Genomic DNA, 13,933 nt, shown 5'->3' on the forward strand with positions numbered 1-13,933 from the left:
CATAATCCTTTCTTAACTTTTTGGAATTCATAGTGTTCTTTCAGTGCCTCTTTGATCTTCTACTGGAATCCATCCCATTGTTTCTGTCGTCTCTCACTGATAGCTACATCTTATCAACTGACCCACAGCTTGTTTGTAAAGACAAACTCATCATTCCTCTCAACAGGAACAGCTTGTTTGGCTCATTCTTGCCTTTGCTGCTCCTGCCTAAAGGAATCATCAGGACTATATGCTGATGGAATGGGATCGCCAAACAGCAGGGACTTTGTAGTGTCTAAAACCTTGTCCGACTGTTCAGGCACTCTAAAATCACGGGGGAGAATGACAGCTTTGGTATGGAAGAATCCTAGAAATCTTGACTTGTGATTTTTCTTGTCAAGGATTTGAATGCCAATGTGGAAACTACCAAAATATTCAAACTTGTTTTCATTGGCAACCCCTTTGAAATGGCATCAGCAGAGCTCCAGGGGACAGGGTATGACAGTGGGGACAGTACTTGGCAGATCATGGCTTCAGATGTGGGAGGCAGATATTTTGCCTGGGTAGAGATCGAAGTTCAAGTTTTCCCATGGTTTGGCTTGACTGGTCATTGCAGGTAACTTTAATCAAAGCAAAAGGATGTAAAAGCAGAGTTTCTGGAGAATGTGCACTAGGGAGGAAATAGGGAGAAAACCTTGAACACAGCCAGCAGGCTCTGGAAAAATTCTAAAAGTTAAAATTAAAAATAGATGTAGCTCTCTGACTGTTCAGGCAGGCCTCTTTGTGTCACTCTGGAGGTGATAGTAAAACATTTTAAAATCTTAAGAAATTCGGGAACTCAGAAAGAAAGTTAGGCTTGGCAAGCCCAGGAAAAGTAGGCCCTGGGAAATGTTAGGCCTTGTGCTTGCTAAAGATCATGTGAAACTGCACCTGTGTAATCAATATATGATAAATGATAGAATTGTTAGATGTGATTAGATATAATTTTTGTTTAAAGAACATGAGGAACAATGTTAGGGGCCTGGGGCATATCATGAGAAATCCATGCTTGGGTAAAAACAATGCATACAATAGAACAATGTAAGTTTAATAATTAATATGTAAGTTGTATAATGATAGCGTATAAAACATGTTCAGCTCAAAACCAAGATGGGTCAGTGTCTTGGTTCTAGAAGACAGGTGTCCGCTAGGGAGAGCAGGAGCCTCCCTTGGGATGAAAGAATGTAGACTCTCTCTCTCCAAATTATTATAAATTTGAAATCAAGGGGGCTTTCAGGCAGAGATCTGGGGATAGGAATAACAGTTCTTTACTAGTATAACCAGGCAAACAAACAAACAATAACTACAGCAATAACAAGAAGACAGAAACAGGGACCCCGGGACAGCCTTCTCGGCTGAGATGGGATGGAGGAGAGGCTTTGTTTTCACAAACCCCTCGGGCAGTCAGTCCCGGTGCTCCTGCAGGGCTCCGAGGAACAGTCGGCTGGAACAGCAGGGATGAGCTGAGATCCTGGGCTGGTGGCTGAGGTGTATCAGCAGCTCTGCGGCGGTGGCTGGCACTGCTACACGTCCCAGCAGGACAGGGGGTGCAAGGCCACCAACAAAGAGGGGAGAAGGAGAAGAAGCAGCCGCTCTGTCTGGGTGATGGTAAAGTTCCCTTCTCTCCACCGCAGCAGCTCTGCGACCCAGCACACAAACGTCCTTCCCCGAAAAACCAAAGAAGAACCAGCCCAAAAACTGTCCCCACCCTCCTTTTCTGCCCCCTTCCCCGCCCTGGGCCCGGCCACTCATTGTCCGTTGTGAGCACCGCTAAGTACCGGTAGTTAGGTTGTCCCAGCACATAATGGGTAAAAATTCCCCGGGCAGGCCAGAAGGACAAAACAAAAAAAAAAAGGACACCTAACCCTCAACACTATCCACCCCGAATTTTTTCCCATACCAAAATGTTACATCAAATATTAAACCTTTAAATTATACACGAACACATACTACTTTAACTATATACATATGTACATGCAGATACAGATACAAGCACAGTGTCATGGGTAGTTCACCCTAAAACCAGGTCCCCTTGGGGTATGCACCGGGTCTCTCCATCTTTTTGCATCACCCACCAAGTGCAACCCGGTCCTTGAGCAAAGACAACTCCACGGTTTGGACTGTCTTTGCTGGAGGCAGAATTAACCCAAACAGTTTTTCCCAGCATACCTCTCATATGTACCACTGGAACCTTATCTCCATCTTTCGCTCTAAAGGGCTCAGATTGGGCAGGGTTTGCTCTGTTAGTGGAACTTCGGGTGTTCACCAACTATGTGGCTTTTGCTAAATTAATTTCCCAGTTCTTGAAAGTTCCCCCACCCAGTGCCTTCAAGCTGGTTTTAAGCAAGCCATTGCACCGTTCAACGTTTCTAGCAGCAGGTGCATGGTAGGGGATATGGTACACCCACTCAATGCCATGTTCCCTAGCCCAGCTATTTATAAGGCTGTTCTTGAAATGAGTCCCATTGTCTGACTCAATCTCAGGGGTACCATGCCTCCAAAGGACCTGCTTTTCAAGTCTCAGGATGGTGTTCCGGGCAGTGGCATGAGGCACAGGGTAGGTTTCTAACCATCCAGTGGTGGCTTCTACCATCGTGAGCACGTAGCGCTTGCTTTGGCGGGTTTGGGGCAGTGTGATGTAGTCAATCTGCCAGGCTTCTCCATACCTATATTTGGACCAACGCCCACCATACCATAGCGGCTTCAACCGCTTGGCCTGCTTGATCGTGGCACACGTCTCACAGTCATGGATAACCTGGGAAATACTGTCCGTGGTTAGATCCACCTCTCGGTCTCGTGCCCACTTATAGGTGGCATCTCTCCCCTGATGACCTGAGGCATCATGGGCCCATCGAGCTAGGAACAACTCTTCCTTGTGTTGCCAATCTAAGTCTATCTTTGACACCTCTATCTTTGCAGCCTGATCTACCTGCTCATTGTTTTGGTGCTCTTCATTAGCCCTACTCTTGGGGACATGGGCATCTACATGACGGACCCTCACAGACAGTTTCTCTACCCTGGTGGCGATGTCTTTCTACTCATCAGCAGCTCAGATTGGCTTTCCTCTGCGTTGCCAGTTGGCCTTTTTCCATCTTTCCAGCCATCCCCACAGAGCATTGGCTACCATCCATGAATCCGTGTAGAGGTAGAGCTTTGGCCACTTCTCTCTTTCAGCAATGTTCAGGGCTAGTTGAACAGCTTTGAGTTCAGCAAGTTGGCTTGATCCACCTTCTCTTTCAGTGGCTTCTGCGACCTGTCGTGTGGGGCTCCATACGGCTGCTTTTCACTTCCGGTTCATCCCTACGATGCGACAGGAACCATCAGTGAACAGAGCATAGCGTGCTTCTTCTGCTGGCAGTTGGTTGTACAGTGGAGCTTCTTCAGCCCGTGTCACTTGTTCCTGCTCCTCTTCATCAGTGAGACCAAAGTTTTCACTTTCCGGCCAGTTTGTAATTATCTCTAAAATCTCAGGGCGATTCGGGTTTCCAATACGGGCGCGCTGTGTGATGAGGGTGATCCACTTGCTCCATGTAGCGTCGGTGGCGTGGTGGGTAGCAGGAACCTTTCCTTTAAACATCCACCCCAGCACTGGCAGACGGGGTGCCAGGAGGAGTTGTGCTTCTGTGCCAATCACTTCTGAGGCGGCTTGAACTCTTTCATAGGCAGCTAAGATTTCCTTCTCTGTGGGAGGGTAGTTGGCTTCAGACCTTCTGTAGCTTCGGCTCCAGAATCTCAGTGGTCGGCCTCGAGTCTCCCCAGGCACTTTCTGCCAAAGGCTCCAGGACAAGCCATTGTTCCCGGCTGCAGAGCAGAGCACGTTCTTCACATCCGGTCCGGTTCTGACTGGGCCAAGGGCTACTGCATGAACGATTTCTTGTTTGATCTGAGCAAAGGCTTGTTGTTGTTCAGGGCCCCAGTGGAAATCATTCTTTTTTCGGGTAACCAGGTAGAGAGGGTTCACGATCTGGCTGTACTCAGGAATGTGCATCTTCTAAAAACCTATGGCACCTAGGAAAGCTTACGTTTCCTTCTTGCTGGTGGGTGGAGACATTGCAGTGATCTTATTGATGACCTCAGTGGGAATCTGACGCTGTCCGTCTTACCACTTTACTCCCAGGAACTGGATCTCTCGAGCAGGTCCTTTGACTTTGTTCTTCTTGATGGCAAAGCCGGCTTGTAGCAGAATCTGGATAATCTTTTCTCCTTTCTCAAATACTTCCACTGCTGTGTTCCCTCACACAATGATGTCATCAATGTACTGCAGATGTTCTGGAGCCTCACCTTTTTCCAGGGCAGCCTGGATCAGTCTATGGCAGATGGTGGGGCTGTGCTTCCACCCCTGGGGCAGTCGGTTCCAGGTGTACTGCACTCCCCTCCAGGTGAAGGCAAACTGAGGCCTGCATTCTGCTGCCAGGGGAATGGAGAAAAATGCATTAGCAATATCAATTGTGGCGTACCACTTCGCTGCTTTGGACTCCAGCTCGTACTGGAGCTCCAGCATGTCCGGCACGGCAGCGCTCAGCGGTGGAGTCACTTCATTCAATGCACGATAGTCCACAGTTAATCTCTATTCTCTGTCAGACTTGTGCACAGGCCAGATGGGGCTGTTGAAGGGTGAGTGGGTTTTGTTGACCACTCTTTGGCTCTCCAGCTCTCTGATCATCTTGTGGATGGGGATCACAGCATTTCGATTTGTCTTATACTGCCGGCGGTGCACTGTCGAGGTGGTAATTGGTACCCGCTGTTCTTCCACCTTCAGGAGTCTTACTGCAGATGGGTTCTCTGATAGTCCAGGCAAGGTGTTCAATTGCTTAATGTCTTCTGCCTCCACAGCAGCTATTCCAAAAGCCCACCTGAGTCTCTTTGGGTCTTTGTAATAGCCATTTCTAAGGAAGTCTATGCCCAGAATACACAGGGCCTCTGGGCCAGTCACAATGGGATGTTTCTGCCACTCCTTCCCAGTCAGGCTCACCTCAGCTTCCAACAGAGTCAATTGCTGCGATCTCCCCGTCACTCTAGCAATGGAAACAGGTTCTGCCTCCACATGTCCTGATGGCATTAGGGTACACTGTGCACCAGTATCAACTAAAGCTTCATATTTTTGTGGCTCTGATGTGCCAGGCCATTGGATCTACACCGTCCAAAAGACCCGGTTTTCCCGTGCTTCTTCCTGGCTAGAGGCAGGGCCTCTCTAGCACTGGTCATCTTCTCTTTTTTGGGCATACATGCTAGAGGTTCTTTCAAGGGGATCATCTTCTTTTCTGTAATATCTGCCAGTTTGGTGACGGGAGGTTGAGGCTACTTTCACTTTAGTGGAACCTTTCTGGTTACTGGTTCTCTGCCTGAGTTGACGCACTTGTGCTGCCAGGGCAGAAGTGGGTTTCCCATCCCACTTTCCCATGTCTTCCCCATGGTCACGTAGAAAGAGCCACAGCTCAGTTCGTGAGGTGTACCCTCTCTCTCTAGCTGGGGGACGTGGGGCTTGGAGTTTTGGGCTTGTGACTCGCACTGGTGCTATATGGGAACTGTTCTTTCTCATCTCTTCCCTCATTTCCCTCATCTCTTCTTTGAGTTCCTTAATCACAGCAGAAATCTTAGCCTGATGTGGGCCATGGACCATACTGGCGAAATGTCTAAGCCTGGTGGAGACAGAACTCACCGTCTCTCGGCTGTTATCGGCATTAATCGTTGCAATATAGGTGGTGTAGTCACGTGGCCCTAGATTTGCCAGACTCCACAACATCTGCCCAGTGCACCTGACTTTGTCGGGGTCATTATCATGCTGTCCACCCTTCCCAAAAAGGACCTCTAATATTGCCACTTCTCTCAGCTGTTGGATCTCTTCCTCAATGGTTTTCCATTCTCTTCTACGATAGTGCTCTTCCATTCTCTCTCTGTGGACAAACCTCTCTCTTACACTCATCAAAAGCCGCTCCCAGAGGGAAAGGGGCCCTTGCTCCCTGACGAATATCTGATTCACACCTGAGTCCTGCGTCAAGGGTCCCACATTCCTTGCCTCACCACCATCCAGCTGCACGCCTGTACCCATAAGGTCCCAGACCCTAAGTAACCAGGTTGTATAAGGCTCAAGCCCCCGCCTCACAATGTCTTTTTGTAACTTACGGAGACTGTCATATGTCAGAGACTCAGTGATGATTTCAACTTCTGGTTCCCCCGTGGGTTGTGAGGACCCTCCTTTCTTATCCTTATCAACAGGGTGCTGTGATTTCATCTTAGACTTCCTCGTTTCCACAGGAGCAACAGCTGCTGGCTGTGACTGCTCTTGTGGTTCAGCTGGAACCTGGACGGTTGTAACATCTGTGGGTTCCACTGCAGCACTATCAGACTCTCTCTCTTCGAGGCAGGGGGAGGGTTTCCCAGCAGCTGAGGAAATGCATCCCTTTAGCATCTCACGTATCTCCTTGACCAGAACCCCCACCCACTCTGGATGGTTCATTTCTGAGGTGGGCTGTGGGGTAGGGGCAGGCTCTGGTGCAGCACCCCCTGTCTCTGGGGCTGTGCCAGGCTCTGGGGCAGCACTCGCTGTCTCTGGGGCTGTGCTAGGCTCTGGGACATTACCCCCTGTCTCTGGGGCTGTGCCAGGCTCTGGGGCAGCACTCTCTGTCTCTGGGGCTGTGCCAGGCTCTGGGACATTACCCCCTGTCTCTTTCCCTTTGTCTCTGAAGGCTAAGTAGAACAGGCCTATCAGCAACACCAGCCACTGTACGATGTCATTAGCATTCAGAGAAGATTTTAACCCTTCGAAAACTGGCTGTGTAGGCCCAAGGAACTGGGTGAAAGGTTGGGAGAAAATTTCCCCAACTGTCTTTTTCTCCCAGTAGGTACCATTATTAAAGTAACCCCAAAACCATCCAGTTAGTGTGTGACAGCTCTGAATCCATGAGCCCGCCGTCCAGAGGACGTTAAACATCCATGAATTCCTCACCTTATCATTCCACAAAACAAGCTGGATAATAGCCACAGTAGCCTTAGTTATAGGACCCATATTTAGGTAAGGTACAGAAAATGGGAGAAATATAGATGTGACCACATGCCCCGCGAACCTGGGTAAGCTCAACAGCATGGTTCTACCTAACAAGATTTCTAAATCCAGCACACAAAAGTTAGGTTATTTAAGAACTGTTATTCCTTTATTGCCCTTTTCTTCTCAGTGCCCCACGTTGGGCGCCAAAATCTGTCTTGGTTCTAGAAGACAGGTGTCCGCTAGGGAGAGCAGGAGCCTCCTTTGGGATGAAAGAATGTAGACCCTCTCTCTCCAAATTATTATAAATTTGAAATCAAGGGGGCTTTCAGGCAGAGATCTGGGGATAGGAATAACAGTTCTTTACTAGTATAACCAGGCAAACAAACAAACAATAACTACAGCAATAACAAGAAGACAGAAACAGAGACCCCGGGACAGCCTTCTCGGCTGAGATGGGATGGAGGAGAGGCTTTGTTTTCACAAACTCCTCGGGCAGTCAGTCCCGGTGCTCTTGCAGGGCTCCGAGGAACAGTCGGCTGGAACAGCAGGGATGAGCTGAGATCCTGGGCTGGTGGATGAGGTGTATCAGCAGCTCTGCGGCGGTGGCTGGCACTGCTACACGTCCCGGCAGGACAGGGGGTGCAAGGCCACCAACAAAGAGGGGAGAAGGAGAAGAAGCAGCCGCTCTGTCTGGGTGATGGTAAAGTTCCCTTCTCTCCACCGCAGCAGCTCTGCAACCCAGCACACAAACGTCCTTCCCCGAAAAACCAAAGAAGAACCAGCCCAAAAACTGTCCCCACCCTCCTTTTCTGCCCCCTTCCCCGCCCTGGGCCCGGCCACTCATTGTCCGTTGTGAGCACCCCTAAGTACCGGTAGTTAGGTTGTCCCAGCACAACCTTTTAATGGGTAAAAATTCCCTGGGCAGGCCAGAAGGACAAAACAAAAAAAAAAGGACACCTAACCCTCAACAGTCAGATTTGGGTCTGTGTACCCCTGACACCCAGAGCTCTTCAATAAAGCACCTGCATATAATCATTGTGTGATGATGTGTGTTCCTGAACTCTAACATTTTGGTGACCCAGATGGGACCTTGTGAGTGCTGCCGAGCGAGCTCGCGACCCGATCCTGCTCCAGCCGGCACCGAGGGATTCTCGGGGAGCCCATCGGCCGCGACCGTCTGCGCTGCTCACAGCGTCCCCAGGAGAAGAGGTAAGGTGCTTTCACTTTGGTTTGGGTGCCTGCCAATAAGACGCAGCAAAAGCTGCGCTTGGTTGGGCTAAAGGAATTCCTGTTGGGATTGCCTGGGCGCCGTCCGTCAGACGACTATGAAAGCGTTGCAGGTTTGGCATTTGTGGTGTATTGTAGTTGTGACATGGAGAAGCTTAAAGGGGTTTTGGGCAGCAATGCTCTCATAGCAGGTACTTCTCCTTTGGGGTGCTTATTAGCACGTTGGAAACAAGGTCACTTTGGGGAAGAATTACATAAGGCTGAATTAATTTTGGTGAGATCTCCCCACGGAAAAAGACCCCTGTGACACTGTCTCACCTGTTGGTAGCTATAACCTCCTCTCCTCTCTTTCTTTACTTTGTTTTCTTTATCTCTCTCTCTCCCGCACTCTCCTCTATCGCATAGCCCTCGTTATCGCTAAAATAAATGTACATTATTGTTGTTGTGATTTCAACTGAAATCCCTTTGTGTTCTTTTTGCCCTCTGAGATCAAAGAAACTTCTCGTGACTCCCACTGGCGTTAGCGAATCGTGACATTTAAACTGGAGTCACGGACAGGATTTCTGACAGACAGAAGGGGCTGCAGGTTTGTTGTGCAGTCTGTATTAGGGGAAAGATGTTTTGCTCCAGCCGCACCCAGCCCGACACTCCCAAGAGAGTGAGCGGTGTCTAGAAAGCAAGGGGGGCAACTCGAATTTCCCGCAAACTGCACACGCTGAGGTGAAAAGCACCCCACACTCACTTGAGGGCTCTGTCTGCAGAATTTCACAAAAGATCTCTTAGAGCAAAAGGGTGGGAATGTTTTTGTTGTTGTTGTGTGTGTGAATTTTGAGTGCTTGGTGTAGCGAAGAGACAATCAGAATTTTAATCTGAAAGAGTGCCTCCCGAGCAGATTTGGTCTTTTTACCCACACAGGGAAGCAAAAAGCAGTGTGTGTGTGTGTGTGTCTGTGTGTGTGTGTGTGTGTGTGTATAATTGAAGTTTATACCTCCCTGTAGTGGTTTTCCCTTTGTAAAAATGACTGAAAAGGGCAGTGCAGAAGTTAAAGCTGCATTTTATGCTCTGTTAGCAAAACACAATGCCAGACCTTCTCCAAGAAGGGAAAAGTGGGCCCTTAGTTACTGGTTTAATTTGGAAAATGTGATTGATAGAGTGTGTTCTTTACAAGGTGAAAGAAAATTTAAACTGGGCAAAAATCAAACTCTACTCTGCTCAGTTTTGGGAGCTTGTTTTACAGCAGCTCTAAAAACTGGCTTTAAGCAAGGAAGTGAGGAAAGAACTAGAATAGACTCCCTCCAGAACCTAGTTGAAATTTTGCAAAAACAATTCAATGAAGAAAAGAGTAAGATCCATCTGCAGCGAGCAGCCCTCCATGATGAAAATTCAAAAATGCTGACTCACTAAAGGAAACAGAAGAGGGGGAAACCCCTCTCCTGAATCAAATTTACCCTCCAAAAGAGCTAATTCATTCCAGTAGAAATGATGGACTTGTAAAAATGGCTGAAGAAAAATCAGAGAAAGCAAAGGTGTTAGATGCATTGGTTCTCTTAAGGAAAACCCAGACAAGAGAAAAGAAATCTCTCACTGCCAGTATTGGTGGTCACTGGAGATAAAGAAGGGGGTCCCCAGGAAGGTAATAGATGGCTTCTCACTTCAAAGTTGAGTGAAGTTGTTTCTAATTGGCACTGTCCCAAGTTCATTGTATGGAATGCCCCATTGGATAACCCAGCACAGCTCCATGGGCTCTGGGCTGTGAGCCAAAGCCGTCTCCTTCTCAGCTTCTGGGAGTGGAGCCCAAAGAGCCTCAGAATCAGGGAAACTGGGAACTCTGCTTCTCCTGTGTGAGCAGAGAGGCAGAGGTTGCTTTTATTTCAAATGCTCACTAGAAATAACAAAACTGGAGGCATACTGATTACAGCAATAGTGTGTAGAGAATATTTGAACAGAAGGTGGGCATGATATTTTAGTAAAGGCCTGTCTGCACAAACCAGCTTTTGGTATAAGTTGTGATATTAAAGGCTCATGTCCTTGAAACTTTCCTGAAGCAGAGAGAATGAAGCAAAACAATATCCTTGTGTATAAGAGCAAAAATGTAAACCTGTGTGGATTAACCAAGAGTAACTTGCTTAGCCCGGGAACCCTGTAAAACCCTATAAATGTGTGCTGAAGATAGAAATAAATGGTGTTCTCCATACTTCTGTGAAGACTAGGCTGAATAGTCTGAGCGGTTTCTCAATAATAGTGGGTCCTATACATCCACTTTTTACTTTTGTAGTTAACACTGGAGTCCAAATTTCTGTGTTGACCAATAAAGACTAGTACAGGATTTGAGAGCAATATATGGAATAACTAAAGATATTTACCCAGTGGTAGCTAATCCTTGCACATTGTTAACATCTCTAAAAGAGAAATAGAAATGGTTTACTGTACTTGATTTAAAAGATGCCTTTTTCTGCACACCCCTTGACAAAAAAAGTAGGAAACTGTTTGTCTTTGAGTGGGAAAGTCCAGAAAATAGAAGGAAAACTCAGCTCACCTGAACACGACTCCCACAAGGATACAAGAACAGTCCAACCCTATTTGGAAGCCAGCTGGGGAAGGAGCTGGAGATTTGGACTGAGAACGGGCAAGTACTGAGAAAACAATACCTGCTGTTACAGTATGTTGATGATATACTGATAGCTACAGAAGAGAAAACAACCTGCATAAAGGTACCAATTGAAATTTGAAATCAGCTGGGAATGGGAGGATATAAGGAGTCTAAAGAAAAGGCACAAATTGCCTGGCAGAGTGTGATTTCCCTGGGATGTGAAATCTCACCAGGGCAATGTAAGCTGGGTACTAATTGTATTCAAGCTATTTGTGCTATTCCAGAACCCCAGAACGTGCATGAGCTGCGAGTCTTCCTTGGGATGACAGGGTGGTGCTGCCTGTGGATCATGGACTATGGACTAATTGCAAAAGCCCTGGATGAGGCCCAGAAGACGCAGCCGTTTACCTGGGGCAGAGCACAGAAGGAGGCCTTCCTCAAACTGAAGGAGGCATTGACAACTGCTCCGGCGTTCGGATTGCCAGATTTGTCCAAAGATTTCCAGCTGTTTGTGCATGAAAGACTACACCTAGCACTGGGAGTGCTGAGCCAAGGTTTGGGAAGCTGGGAAAGGCCGGTCGGCTGCTTTTCCAAACAGCTTGACAAGGGGAGTGCTGGATGGCCTTCATGCCTGCGGGCAGTTGCAGCCAGCGTGATGCTGCCACAAGAAGCCAGGAAACTCACCATGGGTAGACACATAGATGTCTCTGTGCCACACATGGTGAGCACTGTTTTAGAACAAAAGAGGGGCCATTGGCTATCTCCAAGCAGGATGATGAAATTCCAGGTAATCCTGACTGAGCAGGATGATGTCACACTAAAGACAACTGACCTCTTGAATGCAGCTCTGTTCCTGGGTACCACAACTGAAGAAGGCCCATTAGAGCATGACTGTGTAGAAGTAATAGAGGACACCTATTTGGCAAGAGAAGACCTGAAAGACATCCCACTGGAGCACCCAGAGTGAGAGCTATTCACAGATGGAAGCAGCTTGGTGGAGAATGGGACCAGATACGCTGGATATGCGGTAACAACAGTCAGTGCAATAGTGGAGGCAAAAGCATTATCAGCAAATGCATCTGCCCAGAGGGCAGAACTGGTTGCCTTAAGCAGAGCACTAGAATTGAGTAAAGCGAAAAGGGGAAACATCTGGACTGGCTCAGAGTATGCTTTGGAGTAGTGCATGTCCACAGAGTGCTGTGGAAAGAAAGAAGACTGCTGTCTGCTCAAGGCACACACATTAAACATCAAGATGCAGTCCTGCAATTGATAAAAGCAATACAAAAACCTGAACAAGTAGCAATTATGCACTGCAAAGGACACCAATCAGGAAGCTCCAAAATTTGTGAAGAAAATGGAAAAGCAGACTGGACAGCTCGACAGATTGCTCGAGAAGTGCAAAGAACAATGGCATTGATATCTTTAAAAGTTAATGTATCTCAATTTAATTTGCCTCCAAAACCGAAATATTCAGTAGGAGATGAGAAATTGGGACATTTGCTAAATGCACAAAAGAATTCAGAAGAGTGGTATGTAACTGCACAAAGACAAATAGTGTTAACCCTCTTGATAATGAGAGAAGTTCTATAAATGAAACATAACAAATGTCATTGGTGTGCAGAGGCATTGGTAAAATGGATGAAACAAAAATTAATCTCGGTACGGATGCTAACAATGGTAAAATCAGTAATGTCAAAATGTGAAATGTGCTTAAAAACAACTCGGTGGCTAGACACAGGCATAGCCAGGGAAGATTAGGATAGGAACAGAATCAGGATGACACTTGGCAAGAACCCTCTTGTAGAGTGAAATTTGGCTAGGCCCTAGAGTCTTTGCTTGGTCCTAGAGCAAAGTATCAGAATAAAGAAATGTTGTACAAACCTACAGGTCAGGTAGATAAATTGGCAAGAGTGAGCTGGGAAAGATTTAAAGAACTAAATGTACAATTACAATTTATTACTCCTGAAAGAGCATGGAGTGTGTGGGTTTTTAAATGGATGGATTGATCATTGCTGTGTCCACATCCCAAATGGGACTGCAGATGTAGAATATGACAACAATCAGTTGCAACAAATAGAGCACCAAGCACAGGAAGAGCAAAAGGATTTGAGTATAAATTGGTTAGGCAAAATCTTCCAAGGGTTAGGATGGAATGTGAGTTCATGGATTAAATCTATCATTGAGAGTGTGATAATCTTACTAATTGTATTCTTAGCAATTTGGTTAATTTACAGCATCTTCAAGGGAGAAATACAGAAGAAAACATCCTGGAACCAGAAAATAATAAAGGCACTGACACGAGATCCACCCCCACCATCTTCTGGTTCTCCAGTTCCTGATGGCATCCAGGACAACGTTTACATCAATCAAGGATTCGAAGAACATCGAGTGTAAACTCAGAAACAAAGGACTGTGTCAAGTGAAAACATTTGCACTTATAGTGAAGTGAAAATGCTTTCAAAGAGGGGAATGATAGTAAAAGGTTCTAAAATCATAGAAAATTTGGGAACTCACAAAGAAAATTAGGCTTGGAAAGCTCAAGATGAGTAGGCCCTGGGAAATGTTAGGCCTTGTGCTTGCTAAAGATCATGTGAAACTGCACCTGTGTAATCAATATATGATAAATGATAGAATTGTTAGATGTGATTAGATATAATTATTGTTTAAAGAACATGAGGAACAATGCTAGGGGGTTGAGAGGGGAACACGAGAAATCCATGCTTGGGTAAAAACAATGCATACAATAGAACAATGTAAGTTTAATAATTAATATGTAAGTTATATAACGATAGAGTATAAAACATGTTCAGCTCAAAAGCAAGATGGGTCAGATTTGGGTCTGTGTACCCCTGACACCCGGAGCTGTTCAATAAAGCACCTTCATATAATCATTCTGTGATGATGTGTGTTCCTGAACGCTAACAATTTCATCAGATTTTACTGGAATTTTGTGGGATTTTGTGAAATTTTGTGGACATTTTTGGATATGTTGTGGATGTTGCTGGAATTTGGTAGAATTTTGAGAAGTTATAGGGAATGTTGTGGCATTTTTCTGGAATTTTTTGAGGCTTTTCCAGAATTTTGTGGGATATTGAGGAGATTTTGTGGAATGT

At 46.5% G+C, this 13,933-nt stretch overlaps 1 protein-coding gene across 1 annotated transcript in view; it reads left to right on the forward strand.

Moving 5' to 3' along the window:
• The window catches only part of LOC147646572 (maestro heat-like repeat-containing protein family member 7), a 386,235-nt gene that overhangs the window by 23,568 nt on the left and 348,734 nt on the right, over positions 1–13,933 (forward strand). The window lies entirely within an intron of this gene.

This window comes from Cyanistes caeruleus, unplaced genomic scaffold (assembly GCF_971803275.1).
Source record: "Cyanistes caeruleus unplaced genomic scaffold, bCyaCae1.hap1.1 HAP1_SCAFFOLD_91, whole genome shotgun sequence".
Classification (NCBI taxonomy): Eukaryota; Metazoa; Chordata; class Aves; order Passeriformes; family Paridae; genus Cyanistes; species Cyanistes caeruleus.